Below are 23,070 nucleotides of genomic sequence, written 5' to 3'. Positions count from 1 at the left end.
TCCAGGGCCAGCGCGCCTACCCGAGTCCAAGAAGCAGGGCGTTAGCGCGCCCGGTTACGCTGGCGGGTCAAAATATAATGCTGTGAAATAAATTTATCAAAACATGAGATGCCACTTGCTGTGTATCCACTAAAATTTATCTTTAATCAATAAACGCAAGTAACAGACTGATTATATTCATTCATTAAATCTAATTCCTCTGAACGTGTGTTCAGAGCACCGCAACAAGACAGTCTAATGGTTCACATTATTACAAGACGTTTGTTTAGAACTTCATACAACCGTTCACCATGGCACTTTATAAATCAAAAAAGTGAATTTCGGTAATTCGTTACACTATATCATATGTTGCACTTGTTCATACTTGATATAAAACTTTTAATGAGTTGTTACACACAGTCGTTTTCCGAGGCACTGTTAACTGCGACGAAAACTTATTGGCATCGTATTCCACTTGATTGCTCTGACGCGTCTTGCCTCGCTCGTAGTGGTATAAAACTAGTAGCGAGCTGCACTGACAGTTTGGCGCCTGCTTATTCAGTGTGCGCTTTTGATTATTCCATCGTCTTCCGCCAATAACGACTACGTTGAAGTGTTCTTATCATTCACGTTTTTACTGTAGTTAATGACTTTATGGAAATTATTATTGATATATCAGTGCAATTAATGTTGAGGGTATGGCTGGTGGATCAAAGCAGTGTTCAAACAATAAGTATTAATTAAGAACATTGTACTGCTTGGTGCCACGCTCAGCATGTGATTCCGGGTTGTCTATATGGTACTCCAGCGTGATACGGCCACAGCTAATAGGCGCGTTTCCACACTCTGAAGCCAATTGCCACCCAACTTAGTACATGGTACTCCTTTCTCATTTTGCTGCTACTGAGTGTCTTGTCTGACTGATAGCAAGTAGAAGTAAAATGAAAATGTAATGTGGTCGAAAAATGTGTTTCACAGTAGCGAAGATTAACAAGTGCTCATAGCTCTTTAGGTTAAATTTTAGAGCCCAATTTACTTGACATTTTTCCTGTTTTTGTCCATACTTCCACCTCTCAAAATTCGAAAGCAAAGAAATGTTTCACAGTATCGGAGATGAAAAGTGATCGTAGCACTTAGATTTTGCATTTCCGAGCAGTAGAGTTTTTTGCTTCGAATGATCGTTCCTTTCACATTGCCGAATATTGACCATCCTTCCTGGCACACCGTGAAAAATGTTTATAGAGTATAGAAAAGTTGTAAGCAAGGCACAAATAGCATCTTTTAATTCGAGTATTATGGAAGAGTTGTGTAGGTGAACTATGTACCATTAATTGTATGCAGGACGGGAACAAAAATCAGTCGACTGTGGTGTTAGAGAATAATACCGGAGGTTGTATGTGTAGACTGAATAAATAATGAAGAGATACTGTATTGATTTGGAGAGAACAAAGCTAAATGTCAAAACTTCACGTAAGGTAGGAATTGGTTAATACTACTAACACTGAGACATCACGGAACTGTTAACAATAAGCAGGTTTTTTGGATGAACATTTCAGTAATTATTCAGAGAAGAAACGACTTGCAGAAGTTTGACTAGCCTTGAGAGTCGCATAAAGTAAGTCTTTGGACAGAAGACAACAACAACAACAAAATTTTTTCAGTATGCAAATTTAGCGTGTCAGAGAAACAAAACACAGTCGCTGGAGAGTGTTGGCACAACTGAACAATGTAACAGATGGCCTTTGAAAGTAGAATCCTGGGAGTTAGTGGAAAACATTTGGAGAAACTATCAAAATCCTCGCTGAAGACAGGTAGGCCAAGATGTGAAACTCGCCTTGCCCCTTTCCCAATCTTCTCTCCCGCCCGCCACACCTCCTCACGCTTCACGACCCATTCTTGCACCATCGTGTGTTGACAATACCATATCGCTCGCTGAAGATCCATATATTTGTGATAATGGTATCAGAAGTATTAACTAACGTCAGTTACTGTTTCCGAAGAATCTAACTTGTGAAGATGCTGTTTCTGTTCTTGTGGTATCACCCTGAAGCCTTTTACGACGCAGTTCTCTGCACTAATCCGTCCTGAGCAAGACAGACTCTACTACTGCAACCTACATCCACTTGAACTTGCTTGCTGTTCCAAGAACTGGTTGCCCTCTACAATTATGAGAACCTTCAGCCATGAAATACCAAATTGATGATTCCTTGATGTGTCCTACCAACCAGTACATTCATTTAGTCTAGGTGTGCAACAAATTTCTTCCCCAATCCAATTTAGCGCCTCCGCATTAGTTATTTGATCTGTCCTCTTATTTTCATCATTCTTCTGTAACACCACACTTCGAAAGCTTCTATTCTCTTCTGCTCTGAGCTGCTTATCGGGCATGTTACATTTCAGCACAAGGCTGCACTGCGTGGAAACACTTACAGAACAAGCTTCCTAACATTCTAATTCGTGTTCAAGGTTAAAAAAAATGCCTCTTTTTAAGAAATGCTTTACATGTTATTGCCAGTCTGTGTCTTATAGTCTCTCTACTTCAGCAGTTCTCAATTACACTCCTGGAAATTGAAATAAGAACACCGTGAATTCATTGTCCCAGGAAGGGGAAACTTTATTGACACATTCCTGGGGTCAGATACATCACATGATCACACTGACAGAACCACAGGCACATAGACACAGGCAACAGAGCATGCACAATGTCGGCACTAGTACAGTGTATATCCACCTTTCGCAGCAATGCCGGCTGCTATTCTCCCATGGAGACGATCGTAGAGATGCTGGATGTAGTCCTGTGGAACGGCTTGCCATGCCATTTCCACCTGGCGCCTCAGTTGGACCAGCGTTCGTGCTGGACGTGCAGACCGCGTGAGACGACGCTTCATCCAGTCCCAAACATGCTCAGTGGGGGACAGATCCGGAGATCTTGCTGGCCAGGGTAGTTGACTTACACCTTCTAGAGCACGTTGGGTGGCACGGGATACATGCGGACGTGCATTGTCCTGTTGGAACAGCAAGTTCCCTTGCCGGTCTAGGAATGGTAGAACGATGGGTTCGATGACGGTTTGGATGTACCGTGCACTATTCAGTGTCCCCTCGACGATCACCAGTGGTGTACGGCCAGTGTAGGAGATCGCTCCCCACACCATGATGCCGGGTGTTGGCCCTGTGTGCCTCGGCCGTATGCAGTCCTGATTGTGGCGCTCACCTGCACGGCGCCAAACACGCATACGACCATCATTGGCACCAAGGCAGAAGCGACTCTCATCGCTGAAGACGACACGTCTCCATTCGTCCCTCCATTCACGCCTGTCGCGACACCACTGGAGGCGGGCTGCACGATGTTGGGGCGTGAGCGGAAGACGGCCTAACGGTGTGCGGGACCGTAGCCCAGCTTCATGGGGACGGTTGCGAATGGTCCTCGCTGATACCCCAGGAGCAACAGTGTCCCTAATTTGCTGGGAAGTGGCGGTGCGGTCCCCTACGGCACTGAGTAGGATCCTACGGTCTTGGCGTGCATCCGTGCGTCGCTGCGGTCCGGTCCCAGGTCGACGGGCACGTGCACCTTCCGCCGACCACTGGCGACAACATCGATGTACTGTGGAGACCTCACGCCCCACGTGTTGAGCAATTCGGCGGTACGTCCACCCGGCCTCCCGCATGCCCACTATACGCCCTCGCTCAAAGTCCGTCAACTGCACATACGGTTCACGTCCACGCTGTCGCGGCATGCTACCAGTGTTAAAGACTGCGATGGAGCTCCGTATGCCACGGCAAACTGGCTGACACTGACGGCGGCGGTGCACAAATGCTGCGCAGCTAGCGCCATTCGACGGCCAACACCGCGGTTCCTGGTGTGTCCGCTGTGCCGTGCGTGTGATCATTGCTTGTACAGCCCTCTCGCAGTGTCCGGAGCAAGTATGGTGGGTCTGACACACCGGTGTCAATGTGTTCTTTTTTCCATTTCCAGGAGTGTATTTTGCTGCTCGAGTAGTAAAACACGTCTAATACATGTAGCGTCACATTCCCTAATATAACTTTATCATCACCAAATTTAATTCGGTTACATGCTGTTATCCTTGCTTTGCTTTGTTGATGATCGTTTTATGACCTCCTTTCAATAATTTATCCATTTAATGCAATTGCTATTCCAGGTCCTTTCCTGTATCTGACAGAATTAATACGTCAGATGACTCTGACCAAACGTTTTTATTACTTTAATTAGAAGACGAATTTTTACATAGAAAAAGAAAAACAGAAATTCACCACATCTCTATCTTTACCAGGTTATGAAGTCACATGAAGGCAGTGTATGTATTTCACGGCTAGCATATACAGCGTTATATAGCCCCTTGAATTCATAAAGTAATTTGATGAGCAGAACACACTTAATGCGTTCAGTCAGCAACCAGTACATAGTACCAATTCAGATATTTTGTAGGAGTGTTTTACTTTTTGATGAATGAACTATCTAAGACTAACCACCAACAAATTAGATTTAGAAATGTTTTCGTCTTTTAGTCGTCCAAATAGATTTTCAACGGCTTCGTTAGTGAGGGCTTTATCAATAAAATATCTGTCGTTAAAAAGTTTAATACATCACTGGATGAGAATTTGGACATAGGTATGTTTAAATTTATGAGGCGCAATTTAAGAATTGTGTTTACATAGTATCACATTTCATTTAATTATTGCCTCTCCATTTGGCCGCTACTGAAGGGAAAAAGGGCCTAAAACCACAGTGAGGGACAAAATTTCCATCCTTTTAATTAACATAATAGCTGTTAAATGTTTATTTGACACTACAGTAGTGAAGCCATAGTCGCAGTACACTACACGTGTTTCTTTGACTATGGCTTCACCACTGTAATGCCAAATAAACACTTAACTCATATTTAGTCACACTTCTTTCGACAATTATGTCTGAATATAATATAATGTCCGCCCCTCGTGGTCTCGCGGTAGCGTTCTCGCTTCCCGAGCACAGGGTCCCGGGTTCCATTCCCGGCGGGGTCAGGGATTTTTCTTGCCTCGAGATGACTGGGTGTTGTTGTGTCGTCTTCATCATCATCATTCATCCCCATTACGGTCGGAGGAAGGCAACGGCAAACCACCTCCATTAGGACCTTGCCTAGTAAGGCGGTGTGGGTCTCCCGCATCGTTCCCCTACGCTCTGTAAAGAAGCATGGGACTTCATTTCCATAGTATAATAGTTTTTATTCAGATATGCAATAGTGCCCAAAGTTACTGTTACATGAAAGAGAGAAAATTTCATATTTGTCTAATTTGCTTTGTACCATCTACGTAAATGTATCTATCGTATAAAAAAAACCTTAATAAGATTAAAAGCAGCCTACCAGTTGCAAAGGATAAAGTAATCTTTACCTAGGTTTCGATAGATTTAAATCTATCTTCTTCAGAAGACGGCCTGAGGACAATGAACATCGTAATTTATATTACAAGGTATGAAACATGAGTCAAGAATAAAGTTTAACATATATTAGGAGAATCTTGTATTACAAAATGTGAGAAGGATTCCTGGTACTTACAGTATTACATTAACATGGAGTGATATGTCCTTGTCATTTTTACAAGCATCTGCATAGCTCCATTAGTCAAAATAAAATATAGCCCTGAGAACAGGGTTTGTCGGACAAATAAAAATAAGTATATGGAAGTTGGAGAGCGCGTAAGCGACTGAGTAAAATCGGCCAGCATAGTAGCACTGCAGCCAGGGCAAGTGGCGCTCAGGTCGCGAACTATGTGCCGATTGGCGTACTGAAGTAACATGTGAAATATCAATATTAAATGCGTCATTAGATAGAGTGACAATAAATAAATGGAAAGCATTTAACACTCCCGTTATGACATTGTGAGAGCTATAGGAACGATAACGTAGATACATACATCAAAAAGGCAGGTGGCGCTTCCGCCGTGAGTTACATGCAGTGGCATATACAGCCAGAATATAAAAGTTATATTACCATATTAGTGAAGCACACAGAACGTATATAAGTCAAAACCTTAAGAAAAATTAGTAATGGCTCTTAAGACATAAACTACGAAACCTGGCCCACAATCCAGTTAATACACATTTTAGAATAAGAGAAAATTACATGAGGGCCGATGTAGTGGCAGCCATACATCGTGAGAAAAACACATTATATAGAAGGTAGTGAGCTGAAAGATTCACATTCGAGGGTTGGATTCCCTCTCGTCTTCATCGAAGAGTTTCACTGCCTGGGCTACTCTCAGGGTGCGACTTCGACGTGGAAGATTCTCGCCGTTTTCCTTGCCGTGTCGTCTGCTCGCCGTCACTACTGCTCGCCGTCCGGTCCTCCTCGCCGCCGCCGCCTGGTCGCCGCCAGCCGGTGCTCGCCGCCGCCGCCGCCGCCGCCGTTTGGTCGCCGCCTGCCGGTGCTCGCCGCCGCCGCCGTCGCCGCCTGCCGCCTGCCGCCTGCCGCCTGCCGGTGCTCGCCGCCGCCGCCGCCGCCGCCGCCGCCTACCGGTCGCCGCCGTCGCCGTCGCCGTCTGGTCGCCGCCGCCGCCCTTCTCGCGCGCCGTCACCATGTCCCAACCCACCACCACCACCACTATCATTTTCACCTCTCCCTCCGCTGCTCCAACCACCATCACATGGAGCTCCTCCTCCACCCCACTTCCCGTCCTTCCTTCTCTCCCTGTCCACCCCACCCCTGCGCCACTTTCGGCTGTCACCACCCCCAACTCCTCCTCCCCTATCACTGTCGCCCCATCGACAGCTACTGACTTTCCGCCGCTCCCCGCACCGCCTCCGACAGGCTCCAAGCCCGCACGGATCTCTGCTCGCCGTTCCACAGTCTCAGTGACACCCACGCCCCCTCCGTCTGCGTCATCCGCTGCTCAGGGTGGTCCTGCCCCCCGCCATCTCCCCCTGCAACCCGTACCCCTGCCCCCTCACCACCCGGTCGTGCCCACGAAACCTTCAAAGCGCCCGAATGTTGACCCTTCCCCCGCAGTCTCCTCCAAAGAACCCCCAACCCCCGTGACCCACCCACCCCCATGGACGCGGCTCCGACCCCCGCCCCCGCCACGCCTGCCACCCACACCTTTGTCCTCTCCAATCCTGACCCTCAATTCCTTGATGCCCGCTCCCTCACCCTCGCCATCCGGAAATACTACCCCCATGCTCCCATCTCCCAACTGATTCCTCGCAAGGACTCGGTCCTCATAAAATCCCCCAGTGCTTCCCTCCACACCGATCTCCTCTCCCGCATCCCCCGTATCCAATTTGGCCAACGTGCAACCCTCACCCCCTATCACACCCCGTCCTCTCCCCGTCAGCCTCAACCTCCCCGGCGTCCGCCAACCTTCACTGCTGTGATCACGAAGCTTAGCCCCGAGATCACGGAGGCTGAGGTGTTGGCGGAACTCAACTCCCGGCCCGACATTGAAATCCGCTCGGCCCGTCGCATCTTCAATGATGCCGGGCCGACTTTTCTCATGCGGATGTTCACCGAATCCTCCTCCTCCATTGACCGCCTCCTCACCGAGGGAGCCCTCATCTACAATCAGCGCCATAAGGTGGACCCCTCCCGTTCCCCAGTCCAATCCTACCGCTGCCAACGCTGTCTCACCTACAACGACCACATTACCTCTGCCTGCAAAAACCCCCCTACTTGTCCCCACTGCAAAGCTTCCCACTTCCTCAAGCATTGCCCCAACCTCACCGCTCCCCCCTCCTGCAACACTTGCAACGAACCACATCCTACCTACTCCTCAAAGTGTAAAGCAAAACCTCCACCAGTAACCCCTGAGCTCACCGTGCCTGTCCGTCCTGTTGATGACCCCATCCACCCCAACAACTCGCTCCGCCCTCCCCCTACTGCTGAGGACATCATCCGCTTCACCACCATAGTGCTCCAAAACATCCACCCCTTCCAGCGCTCACACACTCTTTCCCAAATCGCCCTCGCTGCCCGTTCCATCTTCCATCTTACCACCTATGCCACATACTCCCACAACCAGGCCCACTTCACCTTCACCCCCCTCACCACCCTTGTCTAACTCTCCACTCCCATGGTACAACAACCGTACCGTATCCTGTACCACAACATTCGCTCCCTGCCCACCCACAAACTCCTCTTCCTCCACACCCTACATCAGCACCGCGTGGATGCCTTCATCCTAAATGAAACCTTCCTTCAACCCCGTATCTCCGTCTCCACGGCTCCTTACACTCTACACCGCACCGATAACCCGTACCCTCTCGCGCGTGGCGGAGTTGCTATAGGCCACCTCAAGCACCTCCCTGTCCGGCCCCAACCTCTCCTTAACAATCCTGCTGAGCATCTCACCCTCAGCCTCTTCTTCCCCACCCTTACCATCACCTGTGCCACCATTTATGTCCGCCCTCGCACCCCTATCCCGTACGATTTCCTGGCCCACATTGACCGCACCTTCTCCACCTACGTGATTGCCGCCGACCGCAATATCCACAGCCGTGATCCTGCCGACCTCCGGCGGTGGCATCAGTTTCTCACCACTCTCCAGGGAGACCTGGTTCCCCTGCCTCAGCACTCCCGGCCCGAATCCAACACCACTCCTGATGTGGTCCTTGCCTCTCCAAACCTCCTTGGGCGCATCACCGCGGATGTCCTTGACCTCATTGGCAGTGACCATGCTCCTGTCCTCCTCACTATCTCTAACGGTCGCCATCCCCGCCACGCTCCTCGCCCTGCCGTCCCTCCTAAACTTGTCCATGATTACTCCCGTGCCAACTGGGATGCCTACCGGGATTCCATTCACACCCAGGTTGACGGCCACGACCTTACCCTCCCGTCTCCTGATGACATCTCTCGCACTGCTGCCTTCCTGCACCAGACCTTGTCTGACGCCGTCGCCACCCATATCCCCACCAAAGCCATCCACCCTCACCGCCCCGCCCTGCCTCCACAGGCCGTCCTTCTCCTTCGAGAGTCCCGCCGCCTCTACCGCTCTTTTCTCCGCACTCGTGACCGGGATACACTTACCCGCCACCGGCAATTACAGCGACACATCCGCAACCTGCTTGTTGCGAAGAAACGCCGAGCCTGGCGCCAGACATGTACACAACTCAACACCACGCTCCCCATCAACTCTTCCAAGTATTGGTCTGCTTTCCACCGCCTTACTGGGAACCGCCCCACCCCCCAGTACCCTCTCCTCCTTAATGACCGTCCCTTTCCTGACAACCTCAGTAAGGCCACCCACTTTGCCTCCCACCTCTCTGATGTTTTTTCCATCCCAGACGATCCCCACTTTGATTATTCCCTCTTCCCTGATGTCATGGACCGTACGGATACCTCTGTTCCTCCCCTTGCTCCTAGCTTCCAGTACTTGGGCCACACCCCACCTTCTGCACTTAACACTCCCATCACTACACAGGACATCAGCCTCACACTCCGCACTAAACGCAACACTGCTCCCGGCCACGACTGCGTTACCTAACGCCACCTCAAACACTGCCCTCCCTCCTTCCTTTCCCTCCTTGCCACCCTCTACAATGTCATCCTTGCCACTGGCTTCTATCCCGACCTGTGGAAAACCTCCCGTATCCTGATGTTCTCCAAACCCAATAAGCCTCCGTCTGATGCCTCTTCCTATCGTCCTATCTGTCTCACATCGGTGTTCGGCAAGCTCTTAGAATCCATCCTTTCCCGGCGCATCCATCTCCACCTCCACCAAAACCACCTCCTCCCAAACACCCAATGTGGCTTTCGACCTTCCTTCTCTGCTGATGACCAACTCCTCCGCCTCACTCATCTCCTCTCCCTCCAGCTTAACTCCCGTCGCTCCGCCATTTTTGTCTCACTTGACCTCGAAAAGGCCTACGACCGTGTCTGGCATCCTGGTCTCCTGTTTAAACTCCAAACCTACGCCCTTCCTATCAACTACATCCGTCTGGTGGCCTCCTTCCTCTCCCACCGCCCCTCCTATGTTACCATCCATAATGCCAATTCCCCCACCTTCTACCCCTCTGCCGGTGTGCCCCAGGGCTCTGTCCTCTCCCCTCTCCTCTACCTCCTGTACACGGCAGATATGCCCCAACCCCCCCCTCCAGTACACCTCTTGCAATATGCTGATGACACCGCATTCCTCGCCCTCGCTCCTACGCTCCAACGGTCCCAACGCCTTCTCCAGAATCACCTTGACCCATTTGCTGCATGGTGTAACCAGTGGCTCCTGAAACTCAATCCTTCCAAGACCCAGGCAATCATCGTAGGTCGTACCACTCGCTCCTTCCGGCTCCTGGATTTCTCCCTTACTGTCTGCGCACGTCCTGTCTGCCTCGCCCCCACCCTCACCTACCTTGGCCTCACCATTGACCGTCACCTCACCTGGATACCTCATCTCCGCTCCATCCAATCCAAAGCCCGCAACCGCCTCCGACTCCTCAAACTCCTCTCTGGCCGGACATGGGGGTTGCACCCCTCTACCATCCTCCACACCTACAAATCCTTAATCCGTCCCATCCTCTGTTATGCCAGTCCTGCCTGGATATCTGCCCCCCCCCCCAAATTCTATCAGTCCCTCCAGATCCTTGAGCGTCATGCACTCCGCCTCGCCTTCCGTATCCGCCTCCCGTCCCCCACGCGGATCCTATATGATCTCATTCCTTTCCCCCATCTCCTCCTATTCCTCGAACATATCCGCATCCTCTACACCTCCCGCCGTCTTGAACCCCCTCACCCCCTGGTTGCTCCTCTCCTCTCCCATACCCGTCCCCTGCCACGTCTTCACCGTTGTGTCCCCCCTACCCTCCATCTCTACACCCTCCATCTCCTTTCCCAAGCTGGCTTCCGTCAACTCCCCCTCCCGGATGATGCCCTCTCTCCCTCCATTTATCCTTCCTATCAACTCTGATCCTCACTCCCCCTCCTTTCCTCCGTCCTTTCCCTGGGCTCCCTCTTCCTCCCCCCCGTCCCTCCTGTGTTTTCTCCCCGCCCATCCTCCCCCTAGGTCCCTTCTCCCCCCCCCCCCGAGTCCTTTTGCATTCCCCTCCTCTGCCTTCCCCACTCCCTGGCCAGTCTGCTCAGCACCCCCCACCCCTCTTATGGGTCCTCATTCTCCACTGGCTTCTTTCCCCCCTCCCACCCTTCCCTTTTCCTCTCCTTCCCCCCCTTTTTTTATTTCTCCGTCTTCTGTCCTGTTTCCCCCCCACCCGCTCTCGGCTGTGGTATGTCATGTTTGTGCCCACTTTTTAGTGCCGTGTTTAAGTGAGTGTTCGGTGTTGTGCGTCTTTCCACAGTGATGCGAACAGAAATCTTGCTGTCGCTGGGTGTGCATTTTATATTTTGCGAACAGAAACCACACTGTCGCCGTGTTTTTAACTGTCTGTCTGCTATTTTTCTGCTTCTTGTATCATCAATCCTGTGTTTTATGTTTTAAGTTCTAGAATTTTCTGCCATTTTACCTTTAAGTCACCGATTTTCTCGCCAACTGTTGTTTTTTCTTATCTTCATCTTTTTAACACAAATTCTGTAGGCTGAAGAGCGGCGTAGTAAGCTGCTGCCAGCCCGCCCCCTTTGGGGGGAATTGAAATTCAATAAAGAAAAAAAAAAAAAAACTGAAAGATTTGAAAGTGCATTATAGCTTCCTGAGGAAATAGACTACTGAGGTTACTAGCATTTAATGTTATATATTAAACAGTACGGGTTTAAAGCCTTCGAAAAATTGTCTACAGGCAAGGTTCAACGGATCGTTCAGTATATTGCCGTCTTTGAGCTCTAGATGTTTAAAAATAAATAACTCTTCCCACAGATCTAGTCTCCGTCCTTTGACTTGTCTGTGTAGGATAACCGTGTCTTCTGTTTAGGCGTATGGCCGGCTATCAAGAGGTGTTCAGCAAAAGTAGAGTTGTGAATATTCGTTCCTTTTTTACCTAATATATGTTCTTTACATCGTGTTTTCACAGCTCTGCCTGTTTGACCAATATAATATGAGGGGCAGTTATTACAGGTTAGTTTGTAAATACCTGAATTAGAAAAGCAATCGCTGGCAATCTCTACTGACTGTACAAGATTTCTTTTTAAACTGTTATCTGTAGAGAAGGAGACGTTACAGTTATATTTTTTATTTAGAAGACGTTTAATTCTATACGATATGTTACCCAAGAAAGGGATGGAAATAATTTTTTTAGTTTCTGTGGTATCTGTGGGGAGGTTATTTCTCAAAGTCGAACAATTTTGGGAAATTTTCTTATTGAGCAGGTAATCGATCATATTCTGGTTATTGTTCCTATAGCTCCCACAATGTCATAACGGGAGTGTTAAATGCTTTCCATTTATTTATTGCCACTCTATCTAATGACGCATTTAATATTGATATTTCACATGTTACTTCAGTACGCCAATCGGCACATAGTTCGCGACCTGAGCGCCACCTGCCCTGGCCGCAGTGCTACTATGCTGGCCGATTTTACTCAGTCGCTTACGCGCTCTCCAACCTTCATGTACTTATTTTTATTTGTCCGACAAACCCTGTTCTCAGGGCTATATTTTATTTTGACTAATGGAGCTATGCAGATGCTTGTAAAAATGACAAGGACATATCACTCCATGTTAATGTAATACTGTAAGTACCAGGAATCCTTCTCACATTTTGTAATACAAGATTCTCCTAATATATGTTAAACTTTATTCTTGACTCATGTTTCATACCTTTTAATATAAATTACGATGTTCATTGTCCTCAGGCCGTCTTCTGAAGAAGATAGATTTAAATCTATCGAAACCTAGGTAAAGATTACTTTATCCTTTGCAACTGGTCGGCTGCTTTTAATCTTATTACGTGGAACCGTTGCTGTAGCGCAGCTATGTTTAAAATACTGAAATTCTTGCCTGCCGAGGTATCAAAAGCTGCATCCAGGTATATGGACATCAAATTAAAAATTGTGAAAGCAGGTATGGCTATTGACTTTAATTACCAGAGCCTAGAGAAAGACATTATCCCTGATTATGTGAAGGCGTACGTAAACTTTAAACAGTGTAACAGAGTTCCTTCTATTAAAAAGAATCTAGTGCATTTAGTCATTTCGGAGAGCACAGTAAATGTGTACAAGAAAAAAGATGTTCTTAATAGTGAAGCCTACTGTATACACCTATTTTTAACTAAAGCCTTTAAAGATCTTTGTAATTTTCAAATTGACCACCTGTGGAATAGTATTAATGAATGGCTCTTTAATCGTAAAGAAGTAATCAAGGCTAGACATGAAAGAAAGCTTTTGAAGTTTAGTAATAAGGCCACAAATAAAAGTGATAATACAGTAGTCAATAGTGTCAAGCACCTATTTTACAATGGAGTACTAAAAAAAACCAATATTACCTTTACGCAGGCTGAAAATGACTTGTTGTGTAAAGGTCTTAAATATAACTTGCCTAATAAACTCGATAAATATCCAGTTATTTGTAATCTCATTGTAGATCTAAAAATCGGTTTAGAATCTCTGAAATTAGAGATAACGGAGCAAGTCAAATGTGCCTACGAATGTAACTAACAGAAAAAGAAATTAAATTATCTCCTAATAGGCAATCGGGCGAATATAGTATAGTAAAAAGCATTAATCATAAACTTAGAGAGCACGACGCCCTAGTCACTAAGAGTGACAAAGGGAACACCGTTGTCGTGGCTTATAAAAATGAATATATAGAGAAGACTGTAAAGTTTTTTGAGGAAAACGACATCACTGAGGTTACTGTAGAACCTACTGCTGAACTGCAAAATGAAATCCGGCGTACTTTAACTAATTCCGTCAGCCTGTTCAATAAGTTTCAAAAGAAAGGGCTTATAAATATGAACCCGAAACCACCCGTGCTCAGAAGTCAGTTCAAACTGCACAAACAAAATCACTCGATCCGCCCTGTAGTGAATGGTATAGACAGTCCACATCACACACTTGCTAGGCGCCTCCATTTTAAAATTAAAGATGCTTTTACATTTGAAAATAACTTTTCTGTTAAAAACAGTAAAGAATTAATTAACAATATTCAATCTATAAGTTGTACACCTGACACTAGACTGGTGTCCTTTGACATCGTCAGCCTTTACACAAATGTCCCGGTTGATGAAACCATAGACCTTGTAAAAGAGAATCTTCTTAAGCATTAAAAACTAAGTGACACTCAGATTGCGGAACTCATTGGTTTGCTTAAGGTCATTTTAAAATACAATTATTTCACATTTAACGGGAAAATGTATGTACAGCCAGATGGTCTAGCAATGGGTAGCCCCCTCGCCGATATTCTAGCAGAGGTTTTCATTAACGCTCTGGAAACAACATTCTTCAATTCAAGTTCAGAATTACGCCACAAAGTCCGCTATTATGCACGTTATGTTGACGACATCTTCATTGCTTTTGATGGCACTGATCATGAGTTAGAGCATCTCTTTAATACTTTCAACGGTTTACATGAAAACATTTCCTTCACAAAAGAACTTCAAAATGATAAACGTGAACTTAATTTCTATACAAGATAATACCTTCCATTTCAATATCTTTCGCAAGGAAACGTATTCAGATAATTCATTCCTGCTGACTCAACTCATCCGAAAGCTCATAAACTGGCATTTTTTCATTCCGCCATTCACCGAATGGTAACCACTCCTTTATCACCTGCGGATCAAAAAAAGGAATTGAATGTCATCAATGCGATTGCGGTTGATAATGGGTACAACCAGAATATGATCGATTACCTGCTCAATAAGAAAATTTCCCAAAATTGTTCGACTTTGAGAAATAACCTCCCCACAGATACCACAGAAACTAAAAAAAAATTATTTCCATCCCTTTCTTGGGTAACATATCGTATAGGATTAAACGTCTTCTAAATAAAAAATATAACTGTAACGTCTCCTTCTCTACAGATAACAGTTTAAAAAGAAATCTTGTACAGTCAGTAGAGATTGCCAGCGATTGCTTTTCTAATTCAGGTATTTACAAACTAACCTGTAATAACTGCCCCTCATATTATATTGGTCAAACAGGCAGAGTTGTGAAAACACGATATAAGAAACATCTATTAGGTAAAAAAGGAACGAATATTCACAACTCTACTTTTGCTGAACACCTCTTGATAGCCGGCCATACGCCTAAACAGTTAGAAGACACGGTTATCCCACACAGACAAGTCAAAGGACGGAGACTAGATCTGTGGGAAGAGTTATTTATTTTTAAACATCTAGAGCTCAAAGACGGCAATATACTGAACGATCCGTTGAACCTTGCCTGTAGACAATTTTTCGAAGGCTTTAAACCCGTACTGTTTAATATATTACATTAATGCTAGTAACCTCAGTAGTCTATTTCCTCAGGAAGCTATAATGCACTTTCAAATCTTTCAGCTCACTACCTTCTATATAATGTGTTTTTCTCACGATGTATGGCTGCCACTACATCGGCCCTCATGTAATTTTCTCTTATTCTAAAATGTGTATTAACTGGATTGTGGGCCAGGTTTCGTAGTTTATGTCTTAGGAGCCATTACTAATTTTTCTTAAGGTTTTGACTTATATACGTTCTGTGTGCATCACTAATATGGTAATATAACTTTTATATTCTGGCTGTATACGCCACTGCATGTAACTCACGGTGGAAGCGCCACCTGCCTTTTTGATGTATGTATCTACGTTATTGTTCCTATAGCTCCCACAATGTCATAACGGGAGTGTTAAATGCTTTCCATTTATTTATTGTCACTCTATCTATCTAATGTTACTTCAGTACGCCAATCGGCATATAGTTCGCGACCTGAGCGCCACCTGCCCTGGCTGCAGTGCTACTATGCTGGCCGATTTTACTCAGTCGCTTACGCGCTCTCCAACTTCCATGTACTTATTTTTATTTGTCTGACAAACCCTGTTCTCAGGGCTATATTTTATTTTGACTAATGGAGCTATGCAGATGCTTGTAAAAATGACAAGGACATATCACTCCATGTTAATGTAATACTGTAAGTACCAGGAATCCTTCTCACATTTTGTAATACAAGATTCTCCTAATATATGTTAAACTTTATTCTTGACTCATGTTTCATACCTTTTAATATAAATTACGATGTTCATTGTCCTCAGGCCGTCTTCTGAAGAAGATAGATTTAAATCTATCGAAACCTAGGTAAAGATTACCTTATCGTTTGCAACTGGTCGGCTGCTTTTAATCTTATTACGTGGAACCGTTGCTGTAGCGCAGCTATGTTTAAAATAAAAAAACCTTAGTTATGCTTCAGTTGTGAACCTTTTACGGTACTGCTATTTCTTTTGGAAACTAAAATTTGGTATGATTAGAAACTTCAGGTATAAGTGACATTAGTCAGCATTAATGTTCGTTCTTTAAAATTCCAGTAGGTATTAGTCTATACAAATCAAATGGAGACTCGTGGCCATCAGGTCGAAAACAGCAAACTGTTGTTGCGGCGTCGGCGTGTCGTCGGAGACTTTCGTTGTCAGATGAGGCCCCGTCCTCACCCCAGTTGGGAACCAGATGCATGCCGCTCCCATAAGGGTTGGCAAGGAACCTCAAGGTAGTACGTCTTCTTACTTCTCGCGATCGGTTTATATGAAACAAATTAAGGGCAGCGTAGAGAGAGAGAAACAGATTTGTTACGCGCTATGCTGTGCTAAAGAAGGTTTTGAGTAGAACATTTATCTTGCTAGTTGTTTCATGTAGTTTGTGTCGCTATCAATCATTCGATCCGTGCAGTAGAAACTTACGTTTCTCACAAACTTTACGTTCTTAACACTGTTACTGATTTGTCCCTCTGCACATTCACCATTAGCCTGTGTGCGTATAGCTCAGCTTTCAGCACTGTATTTACAAAAGTGTCCTCTCCAAACACTGGTTGGGTGTTTTTGTAGGGCATAGGTCAATTATATATTCCTTACTGTTTTGTAAGTCAACGAGCACCATCACATATAACAACAGTAGTGATCGCGTTAAGGGTACTTTTATGGCTCAATATTAATTAAAAATCAACATACATTTTTTGGCACTGTTGATAATGTGTATATTTTATAGATTTTTGTTGATATCAGTCAATGCAGCACACTTTCTAAACAAATCAGAAGTATTTTGAATATCTTTGAATTTTCTTAGGGTTATTAAAAAATTACAAAGAAATTGATGAAATTTTTTTCCAGAATGCTTCACAAATTGAGGTACAATGTTATACATTTGAAGGAGACCGAATTTTTACCAGACATGCATGACATGATGGCTGTGGTACTAGACCTATTTCATTCCACCTATTATGTATATTACAAGGATACCAAAATGTCACATCTTTCATATTAATTTTTATAATTTTTTTCCTAATAAAAATGTTATTTTTTCTTTAATTTAGTTGATTGTGCAGTAAAGCTTAGGTCTACTACATAAGTATAGAGTATTGCAAGTTACAGAAAAAAATTAGAGCAATGCTTTATAAACTTTGGAAATATTTGTATCTGAATTCAGAAAAATACAACGTGTGGGATATTGTGAATGAAGACATCAGTCCTATTAAACTGTGCCTCAGAACATTCTGGAAGCATAGTCTTCATCCTGCAGCATTTCTTCATCTTCAAGCTTCCTCTTGGCATTCCTTTCAGCACTTCTTGCTTTTTTGGTAATTTGAAGAGCGAATCTTTCAGTTTCATGCACCCATTGTCTGTCACACACCAGAAATTGATGTTCCATATTCGAGCCACATTTTGTGCCTATATTTCTCAGGACTTCCAACCTTACTATTACTCCAGCATTGAAACATATCACAACATCTAGTACAACAACTTTTAATGTATTTAGTCCTACAAAAACATTCTTCGGTAATCTTTCCCAAATGCAATCGCTGAAACTTTCATTTGTATTCTGAAAGCCCCTGAAAAGACATTTACTGGCCAAAACAGGGTCACCCAGGTCTCTAAAAATTGGTTTTATTTCGTTCATAACAGGCTCAGGAAGAGAATGCTTATGATGGTATATTTGACCACTTTCGTTAGATTTTTTGTAACCACACCAAGAATCTGCTCCTTAGGGCAAAGTCCGTTAACAGAGTGCTCATCTTTGGACATCTTATGAATGTAGGTAGCCCATATAGCTTTTCTCATTGCTCTAACATCATTCAAAGTTGCAGTTCGTCTAATCGACAGTCCATAATAACTCTGAAACAGGTCTATTTCAGTTTCCGTCAATCTGCCTTGTCCAGAGATTTTGAATAGCAACTTTCCTTTCATTTCCCTTCATAGCTTCCTCAGTCTAGCACCCATCCTCTTTTTCATATGTCCACAATACACCAGTTTTGTTACCAAGGTATCACCATTAACATTGATCTCATTAACTTTATTGAAAGCCTTAAAGTCCCCATTGCCTAGATACTTCATATGTCTAACGTTAAAAACGGGCACCGATCTCTGAAATGGGTTTAGAGCTCCATCACATTCCACACCTCCACTGTAGTCATCATAATTCTTAGAACACTGATGTTCAATATGTCCTTCAGTGGTACCATGGCAGGTGTGGCAGTACTTAGGTAAGCACTCAACATCAACAACTTTTCCATTCTCCAGAGAAGTAGCACTTACAACACCATTCAAGGAATGATGTCCTCGACGTTGCTATGTCCCGTAAAGTGCAACAGTAATGTCCCTGGTTCGACTAATATTTACAGTTTCTTCAACTGCACGTTACATACATACTTTAGACACAACCGTCAAGGCACCTTAAACTATTTTTATGTACTTGCTGAACCTATAGGAAAGAGGAGGAAGGTCTATCAAATCATAAAACTTCTGAGCAGCCGTTTTTCCTTTTCGTATTGCATGCATTGCATACACTAACTTCATATCCACATCATATGAATTATGCACAATGTTCGAAGTCAATTTCGTGGTAGATTTACTGCAGGATCTACACAGAAGAACTAATTTTGACTGTAAACCCTTCCTGCTACTTTGTTGTTCAATTATTTCCAGACAGCCCACACCATCACATTCTTTACATTTCGCCACTTCCTGTATCACGGGACATAAGATGCCTACATCAACAACAACAAATCCACTACAAAAAGCGCCATTGTTAACAAAAAAATATTCGAATGTGGACGCGTGCCATGTGGGAGTTTCTTCCCTGAAGAACTGACACAGGTTACTTCCAGCAGCGTGGCTTGCTTTGTTTGTGAACTGGTTACCACAGAATTTCCTTTTATTGAATTTCTTGGGGCGTAGCACAGCTCGTATTTATTGCACACTAAAGGATATGTACTTCCACTTACACATTCCCAAAAAAATATCTTATATTCTATGTAAAGATATGGAACATAGAAACATATGTCCTTACCCAGCAAGAATCCGAAAAGAAAGAAAAAAGCTACCACAGAACTGTGAGAATAAATGAAATGCCACATCATTTGTTTTACAGCAAAATAAATGCAGAGTTAGTTTCTGTTTGTCCTCGTTAGCAGAAGTCTCTGACCACACATTTTTATTATGATTTTAATTAGAAGACGTATTTTACATAGAAAAACTAAAACAGAAACTGACAACGTCTCAGTCTTCTCTTGGATATGACCTCACAGGGTGGCAATGAGGTTATGTATTTCATGGCTAGTATCTACGGGGTGGCCGAAATAAAAGTGGCCCCAGGTCTTATAAATAACGTGCAGACAGCTCACTCGTTTAACGTAGTAAATTATTATTACGAAAAACAACGCACTGAACATTCAGTAGGTCAGTAGTTCATAGGAGGTGCTGAAAATGTTCATAACAAACTTTCATGCACAACTCTACACGTGTAACATGTTCTGTAACCTTTTGTCAATTTATCTGGTGTGATTTCCGCAATGGCACAGCGAATGTTTGTTTTCAACTCTTCAATTCTACGCGGGTTCTTGCTGTAGGATTCACCCTTTAAATCTCCCCACAAATAAAACTCGCAGGCAGACATATCTCTTGATCTGGGAGGCCATAAACCTACAGAAACTATAACCGCTTCTCCGAAAGCTTCATGGACGTATGAGACTGAAAACCGTGAAGTACGCGCTGCAGCGCCATTTTGCTGGAAAAAACGCATACTCTTGTTCTTCCTCCTTTAGATGCGCTATGAACGGTTGCAACAATTCTGGTGCATACACTTGAAAGTTCACGGTGCTGTTGAAGAAAATGGGGCTACAATCGTTGCCCTGAAACTGCGCACAAAACGCCTACTTTCAAATCATGCAGAGGCACCTAAAAGCGTTCCCTGGGATTGTCTATTGACGCGAAGCATATTTTGAAATTTCACGTACCCTCTAAGGTGAAACTATGCTTCGTCTGAGTTGAATTTAAGGTAAATCCAGGTAAGCATAAACGACAGGCATGAGTAACCATTCACAATAGTGTAGTGTTTGTGTATAATGCGTAGGTTTTAATGGCTGCATCACACTTACTTTGTATGCTCGCATACATAACACATTCAACATGATCTAGCAGAACGTTCGTTAGAAGTTTAGTCTGGAGAATGGACATCCAGTTGATTTCCGTGGACTTCTTTTCATAGTCTCGTGAAACCGATCAACATATTCTGGCGAACAAACATTCTTTACGCGGCTGTGTTTGGAGTTAGCGACTAAACCTGTTGCTCTAAATGTAGTGATCAATTTCTGCACAACACGTTTTGCAGGAGCAGCTGTCTCTGTTTGTTTTATCGTGAACATTTCATTTAACGTTTTAATAGATTTAAATCGAAAAAAATATTTCAACAATAAACACTCTCTGTTCCATTGAAGAAAGGCATTCTGCAGAAATGTATTCACAACAAGCTTCAAACTGACTACTGAAAACGCGGCACGAGTCACTAAATCGCTGCTGGACCTCACGTAACGTCGTACGACCCGCTCGAGCGCCGACCTAGGGTTAAGAAATAAAAATACTCACATAGTTTCAAATACCACGTTCACCATAACATGGGGACTGTTTCATATTGGCCACACTATATAATGCTATGTCCTTCAACGTCTATTAATCACCTTTCTACACCTCAATAAATTCAAAAAAAAGTACTCCATGCTCCTTACCTTTTCCCCATGTCATTGACTTCATTATATCAACTATCCTCCACATTGTTCATCCAAACAGGTACCTCCTCATCTACATGTTATTTTACATGTTTTCCTAATTACAACCATCAGCAGTTATGTCATTTCAAGTTATTTTTAGTTTCTCTGCTTTTTCATGACTCCTGAAACAAATGTACAACTTCACAAACAATTCTTTACTGATACTAACTAGTTTCACACAGTAATCACACAGAACTTCCCTCCGAGATTTGGCACTTATATCCAACCTTTTGGTACAACTATTTCTGTAACACAAAAGTTATGGATTGCTTCATATCTCTGTAACTACTTTAACACTGAATTGTTGTTATTATGATGACTGTTCCAATGACCCTAATTGGAATACCCAGATGACCACACCTTAATCTACTTAATCATTTCTACAATTTCATTAATCTATGGATGGGTAAGACAGGGGAAGAGTTAAACTTGAAACCGGAAATAAAGTCTCATCCAGCTGGGACTGTACCAGTAAAAGAGTTTCTGGTTCACTATGCGTATTCTGAACATACTTTGTTGTCTGAGTTTCCATTGTCTTCATATGGAAAGTATTTTTTTATGTTTTTAACAAATCCCTTAATATGAGCTCTCTTTACTTACACATACTGTAGTTCCTTGGTGTTTGGATGTTCAGTCATTATTATCCCGTGTGGTCCCTTGTAAACATGATTGAACTTACCTATCTGAGAATTTTCTTTTTTTTTTTATTTGGCGTGCACTGTTGCTAGCACCATGTCCTCCACCTGATAAGTTACTGGTTGACATATTTATCGTGTCTCTCTTGTTATTTCGTAGCCTTCTTCTCCATGCTCAGTTTCACCATTTCTAACTTTTTCTGCCATGTGTTTTTCGTTCCCTGGTGGTATTTCAATAATTCACGCAAAATATTACTATGCTCTTACTTAACGAAGAATAAATACACAAAAAATCCTGAAGAATCATGTGGTACATAGTTCCTGACATGTTCGAACTCCTACAAATACTCTTTCCACAAACCTTGCTTCTCGTGATAGTACGTTCTGCATAAATGATTTAGCTCCTTCAGATCTGTACTGCAGGGTTGGAGGCTGATGTATAGGTAGAGATGTCAGTCTGTTCTGTCTTATGTCTATCCAGAACTTCCTTCCATTCTCTACACCGAAATTTTGATCCGCTTTCACTTAGGTTTAATTTAACTGCATGTACGTTACTGAAATAGCCCTTTTCTAACTTATTGATTATAAACTTGCTGGTGACCAATAGCTGAGATGTCTTTAATTTATGCTGGAATGATTGGATGCGTATAACCCTTCTGCTGGACTGTGAGAATCATAGTCTAACTTGTATTGCAAGTACTTCATACGTGTGTGTGTGCGTGCGTTAGTGCGTATGTGCGCTTAAAAATACCAAGTCTTTGTGGTCAGTGACCACTTTTGTGCATCTTCCTGCAAAACGGTAATGCAACTATTTTAGGCCAAACACAGTTGGCAATACTTAATGTTCAGTAACAGAACATTTCCTTTCTCTAGCATTCAAACGTCTGCTACGAAAGGTTATAGTTCTCACCGTACCTCCGTTTTTCTCCACTTGGTATGGTCATATGTATAATCTGTAATCCAAACTGTCCATACTAAAATCGGGGTTTTATAATATGTCTCCATTACACAGTTCACTCTTTTCAAATTACTCTTAACATTCTTCATTCCATTAGCATGTCAGCTTGGCATCCGATAGCTACCTCAAGTTTTGGGCATTAATTGCAGGATCTGTGATAAGTTTTCTGTAGAATTCACAGATACCTAAAAATGACTTCATTTGCCGCTTACTACTGGGGATGGGAAACTGCTTAATACCCTCAAATTTACATGGATCTGTGTAAATACCTTCCTTTGAAATTATATGGCCTAGAAATTGCATCTGCTGTTTACTAAACTCTGATTCGTCCAGAACTGCCATAATCCTACTGTTTCAAATGCTTCTGAAACTGCATCACATCGTACACAAAATGACTTTCTTAGATAAA

The sequence above is a fragment of the Schistocerca nitens genome, chromosome 5 (genome assembly GCF_023898315.1).
Source record: "Schistocerca nitens isolate TAMUIC-IGC-003100 chromosome 5, iqSchNite1.1, whole genome shotgun sequence".
NCBI classification, from domain to species: Eukaryota; Metazoa; Arthropoda; class Insecta; order Orthoptera; family Acrididae; genus Schistocerca; species Schistocerca nitens.
The sequence above is the reverse complement of the archived record's forward strand: the minus strand, read 5'-3'. Positions refer to the sequence as shown.